At 40.2% G+C, this 6,317-nt stretch overlaps 1 pseudogene; it reads right to left on the bottom strand.

The window, feature by feature from the left end:
* Positions 1-616: 616 nt before the first annotated feature.
* Positions 617-2,594, bottom strand: LOC101954620 (endoplasmic reticulum chaperone BiP pseudogene; annotated as a pseudogene).
* Between the last annotated feature and the right edge of the window lie 3,723 nt (positions 2,595-6,317).

The following is a 6,317-nucleotide window of genomic DNA, read 5'->3' as shown; positions in this document are numbered from 1 at the left end:
TATATTAGTATAATTTATATTAACACAATATATAAAACATATGGATAATATTATAATTATATATAAACAACTTATAATATATTATATAGTTATATGTAAGTCTATAATGTGTTGTATATAATATACAATACATAATATATAATATATAAACATATTATAATTTAAATTATATAGTTTTTTTATTTGGCTTTAGATGTTTTAATGCTTCTGATACTGTTTTATCCCTTAGATTTATCTGTACAAATTTTTATTTTGTGACAGTTCCTAACTTTTAGTATTTTTTTTTAAATAACAAACATTTATTGGTCTTACTTATGGTAGAAAAGAAGTTCCTACACCAGATGTGCATGACCCAATCATTAAATTGAACATTTCTGAGGTGAACACATATTCTGACCTATATTTTTATATCCAGTTTCTAAAGATAGCCAATTCCTCCTCTCTCTCTTCCCCAAAACATGTGAGCAACTGCTTATGAAAAGCAGAAAACAGCCACTTGGGCTATAGCATTTTCAAATCTGATCTGTGGTGAAGATTCCAATTACATTCCAGACTTAAGTTCTCTTCGTTTTCTCCTAATGAAAGTTCTGAGTCCAGTATTTACAATATTACAGCACTAGCAGATCAGTGTCTTCAACTCATCTCTTTCTGCTCTATCCTCTTCACCAGTTGGGGGAGGGCCTACATTTCCATAGAATTTGCTGCTAATTGGATGAACAATTTCTTCTAGTTCCTTCTTTTTAGTTTTGAAGTCTTCAATGTCAGCTTTTTGGTAGCTTTCCAGCTATTCAGTCTTTTCTTTTTTTCTACAGCTTTTTTCCATGGTCCCCTTATCTTCAGAGGAAAGTTTGCCTCTCAACTTTTCTTTATCTCCAATCTAATACTTTAATGAGTAGGCATAGCTTTTCAACTCATTCCTACTATCAGTGTGCTCCTTGAGACTTTTGTCTCCCTCAGCAAACTTCTCAACATCATTAACCATATTTTCAATTTTTTCAAGTGTCAGGCAATTTTGTTCATTGGAAATTGTAATCTTATTTTTGTTCTCTGTACCTTTGTCTTCAGCTGTCACCAAAAGAATAACATTGACATGTAATTCAAAAGTTACTTCAATCTGGGGGACCCTACAGGAGGAATTCCAGTAAGATCAAATGTACCTGGAAGGTGGTTGTCTTTTTTCAGGGGTCCTATACCTTCATAGACCTTGATTGAAATGGTAGGTTGCTTATCAGAAGCTGTAGAAAAGATCTGAGACTACTTGGTGGGTACCACAGTGTTCCTTGGTATCACTTTGGTCATGACACCTCCCATAGTTTCAATACCAAATGTCAGGGGACATACATCAAGCAGAGCAAGATCACCTGTATCTTGATCATCAGAGAGTACACCAGCCTGGACAGTGTCACCATATGCAACAGCCTCATCTGGGTTTATGCCACAGAATGGCTCCTTGCCATTGAAGAACTCTTTAACAATTTGCTGAATCTTTGGAATTTCACTAGAGCCACCAACAATAACAATCTCATCAATATTAGACTTCTACAAGTCAGAATCCTCCAATACTTTCTGAACAGGCTTCATGGTAGACCAGAACAAGACCATGTTTTATCTTCAAATTTTGCCTGAGTCAGGATTTCAGAAAAGTCTTCTCCTTCATAGAAGAACTCAATTTTAATTCTTGCTTAATGTTGGGCAGACAGGGCCCACTTGGCCTTTTGTACTTTATGCTGGAGTTTCTGCACAGCTCTGTTTTCTTTCCTACCATATTTGCCAGTCTTCTTTTTGTACAGCCTGATGAAATGTTCCATAACACGCTGGTCAAAGTCTTCTTCACCTTGATGAGTATCTCTATTGGTGGCCATGACTTTGAAGACATCAAATTGTCAATGGGGAGAAGAGACACATGGAAGTTTCCACCACTCAGATCAAACACCAGGATGTTCTTCTTTTCCTCCCTCTTATCAAGGCAATAAGCAGTAGCAACTGCTGTAGGCTCATTGATGATCCTCATAACATTCAGGCCAGCAATAGTTCCAGCATCTTTGGTTGCTTGCCACTGGCATCATTTCAATAGACTGGTTAAGTAACAATTGTATGGGTAACCTTCTTCACAAATAAGCCTTCACAGTCTCTTTCATTTTAGTGAGAATCATAGCAGAGATTTATTATGGAGCAAATGTTTTAGTTTGCCCACCTCCAATATCAACCTGAATGTATGGTTTATATTTCTCTTCAAACACTTTGAAAGGCAAAAACTTAATGTCTTGCTGCAAAGAAGGGTCATTTCCATTGCTGCCAATGAGCTGCTGGGCATCAAAGACCATGTTCTCAGGATTGGAGGTGAGCTTGTTCTTGACTGTATCGCTGATGATCAGATATTCTTCTTCAGGGGTGAAGGGCACATTAGACAGCCTTATGCGGTTTCCCTGCTAATTGGAGATGATCTCCAGTGGCCATTCTTGAATACCTCGATGCAGGAGAAAGTATTCCCCAGGTTGATGCCCAGCACAGTACCCACGTCGTTTTTTTGTCATCATCCTCAGCCATGCTGCACAGAGCAGCAGCAGAAGCATGGCCACCAGAGAAAGCTTCATTTTGCCCTAGCTGTTGGCCACTTGCTCTCCTCAGCAGATAGCCAGAAGTCCCAGGCAATGCAGCAATAGGCTGCAGCTGAGAGGAGTGAGGGTATAGGTCTCTCACACTCGAGATGCCTCAACTCTGTCAGTCATTGTTGTCTCTGCCAATGTCTCAAACTATTTAGTATTCAAGTGCATTTTCTTTCTACAATGATATTAATTACCATAAGTAAAAATTGACAAGTAGAATGCTAGTAAACACATATTTGCAAGCTTTTAGGCCACTATGTAAATATTGAAATGTTAAGTAAATTGCCAATGCTTCCATACATGCTATAACAACACAAGTCGTCAAAGATGCACTAGACCATTATATGGAAGAAAATATATTCATACCCAATCAAGGTTTTTTAGGCACTTTCATTCAGAAGCATTTTATAAATCAGCACCAGGTTTTCTCCAAAATAAATCTCATTTTCCCCTACTGCCCCTATATGTTGAAAGCAATATTATACATTAAAGATGCATTTACATGAATCATTTTATAGAGAAAATTATTTTAAATTTAAAATTATAATACTTATTTTATGCATAACCTCAAAAACACAGAATTTAAAGACAATACCAGTAAGGCACTATCATTCTATATGACTAAAACACTACCATTCTATATGACTAGCAAACAAAATTCAAGGCAAAAAGGCAAAATATACACTTTGGCAATCCTATACAAAAGGGGTTCTTTCACTGCATTCTTTCATAAAATAAACACAATACATAAAAATGAAACAAGAAAATGAAAAAGTGAATTTTGTCAACCCTACACAAACTGTGGCATTTCAAATTCAAGGTCTTGACTCTCTTCCACTTGTTTTAGCCTGAGTCCCTGGCACATTGAATTCATTTCAGGCAGGCCGAGCTCCTCAGAATTCTCTTTAGGCTCAGCAGCTAGCTTCAAAGCATAAGCTGATGTGCTTTCTGCCTCTGGAACATCTTTCTCCACATGACTCAGGGGAGTAAGAGCTGTACTAGGAGGCACTGTTGCTGAAGGTGAAGCTCCTCAGTCCCCCTGACTTTGCTGGTCAGGGTAGGTGGTTTGTTGTCCCGACTTGGGATTGCAGTATTCTGGGTGCTCTTGCCAGAGAAAAACGGTGAGAATGAGAGGACAGTCTCACTGATATTTCTCTTGCTGAACTGGCTGGCATGTTTGGCTGTGTGTCATCATTGAAATGGTCAACACTAACCTTGATGCTCATTGTCACATTTTCCTGGAGTACACTTGGCACAATCACTGCACTCATGCCAGTTAAGTTCTCTGGTTCACATTGTTGTCCCTGAGTTTTTTGTGGAATCTGCTTATCAAAACCCTTAAATTGGGAGCCAACAGGGGTATCTTTTTTATTAAGTCCTTCAAAGGTAAGATTTTGGCAAAACTTGTCTGAATTGACATTTTCCAAATTTCTGCTGTTTTTCTCATTAGGAGAGCTTGCAAGATGGAACTTATCTATAGGCAAACAGGAAGATCTGATTTTGGTGCTTGGCATAGGCCTCTGTGTATCATTTGTTGTCACATCAGATTTCAGACTAAGTGGTTTCGTGGTTTTACATGTATTGTCCATTATTTGTGATGGTGATTTAAGTTCCTTGTGATCTGAAAAAAAAGAGATTTTTTTTTAACTTAATGGAGCTTGGTTAATAAGGAAGTGTGGTTATTTATTGATGGGCATTCTCTCAAACAACAGAGTCTTACATATTTTTTCAACATTATTTTCTCAGTTATCTATGAAGAGGAATTAAAAATCCATACAATATTAAAGGCACATTTTTAATTAAAGTATTACTTTTAAAAATTTATCTTAATAGAACTAATATGTGGTGAGCCATTCCTGTGGACTGTGGTCACCATTACATGATGGCGCTGGCTCCGCTGTGGTCTGTGAAGGACAACTCCATATCAGAGAGAGTTGGCGTACTGTTAACTCCTTATCAGAGAAAGTTGGCATGTCGTTTTCTAGCACCCTGTGAGAAGGGTCCACGTGGCAGCTTCGCATTGGGGTTCGCGGTGCTTTATTAAGGCTGGGAGGGGCATCTGAGGATTATTAGGAGAATTAGAAGAATTATTAGAAGAATGTCAAGGGCCTGAATAAACTGCTGAAAGAAGATTCCTGAGTCACGTCTTCCTTGCGGGCAAGGGGGTCGTGACAAGTGGTGCCGAGACCCGGGAGAAAAAACCCAGGAACCAGAACTTTCAGCAGTCAGGGAGGCGCGCCAGTAAGTCCCAGGTAAGGTGGGACCCCCTGTTAAAAAGTGGAGGCTCCTCTATACATAAAGAGGGAGCGTTAAAAGGTACCTGCTCTTCTGTAAATAAAGAGAGGGCGTTACATCTCATAGCAATTGCACTCTGTATTTTCGTTTTGTTTTCTGTGTATTTTCGTTTTGTTTTTGTGTACTTTCACTTTCGATTTCTGTGTTTTCTTGTGTTGCGTCATGGGTGCCGTGACTTCAAGTCCACTTCTTCTGGCCCTAGATGGCCTTTTACGTTCCAAGGGACTGGAGGTGAAACGCAGTACCTTAGAGAAATTTTTACAGAGGATAGATACAGCTGCACCGTGGTTTGCATTTTCAGGCAGCCTCACTACACCCAGCTAGGATAAATTAGGCAAAGACCTTGATTTTGCTCATGAGCAAGGCATGCTAGAGGTCGGGGTGATACCCCTCTGGAAGATGGTCCGTAGTTGCCTTACAGATGGCAGATGCCAAGAAGCGCTTGTTAAAGGGCAAGAAGTTTTAGAACAATTACATGAGGAAAAATCAGAAACAACAGAGAGTGAAGTGTCTCAGGAAGAGGGGAGTGTGCGGGGCGTGGAGAACGGGAGGAGACTGTATCCAGATCTCAGTGTGCTGCGCACGCCCCCATGCGAAAGTGGGTCAGAGGTGGAAGATAATGAAGAGGAGGAGCTGGAGACGCTGTCTCGGCAGCTAGGGAGTTTAGGTACAGGGAACAGAGATAAGCAAGGGCTCAAGAACGAACAGCCTCCCGATTCGCCTCCGTATGGCGGGGGGTGTTTCTGGACGAAGTTTCCACGCCCAAACATGGAGGGCTGTTAACTCTGAGATGGGTCTTGCTTATCCAGTTTTTCAGGATGATAATAGGGGAAGATTTCATGAGCTTTTGGATTTCAAAATTGTAAAGACCCTGGCGGAGTCTGTGCGCACTTATGGGGATGATGCCGCTTTTACACTAACTCAGGTAGAGAATCTGTCCAGATACTGCATGACTCCCTCTGATTGGGCTAGCCTCGTTCGGTCTTGTGTCTCCCAAGGCAAATATTTGGACTGGAGAGCATTTGTGCTAGAGGGCGCAGCAGAGCAGGCCGCCCAAAATCATGCAGCAGGACACCCCCATTGGGACAAAAAAAATGCTTTTGGGACAAGGGAGATTTGCTACTGTTTCTTTTCTATTCCTTTGCATCCTAAAGACTCACAGCGTTTTGCCTTCACCCTTCCCTCGTGTAATCACGAGGAACCAGATCAAAGGTTTGAGTGGGTTGTTTTACCACAGGGAATGTCTAACAGTCCTACGATTTGTCAGATGTATGTAGGGAAGGCACTTGCACCTCTCAGACAAAAATATCCTTCCATCAAGATTATTCATTATATGGATGATGTATTATTGGCAGCCAAATTACAACAGTCAGTTTATGAGGCCTATAAAGACCTGGTGAAGTTGTTAGCTCAATA

Source organism: Ictidomys tridecemlineatus, chromosome 11 (genome assembly GCF_052094955.1).
Source record: "Ictidomys tridecemlineatus isolate mIctTri1 chromosome 11, mIctTri1.hap1, whole genome shotgun sequence".
Taxonomy (NCBI): Eukaryota; Metazoa; Chordata; class Mammalia; order Rodentia; family Sciuridae; genus Ictidomys; species Ictidomys tridecemlineatus.
Note: the sequence above shows the minus strand (reverse complement) of the source record. Positions and strands in the feature narration are given on the sequence as shown.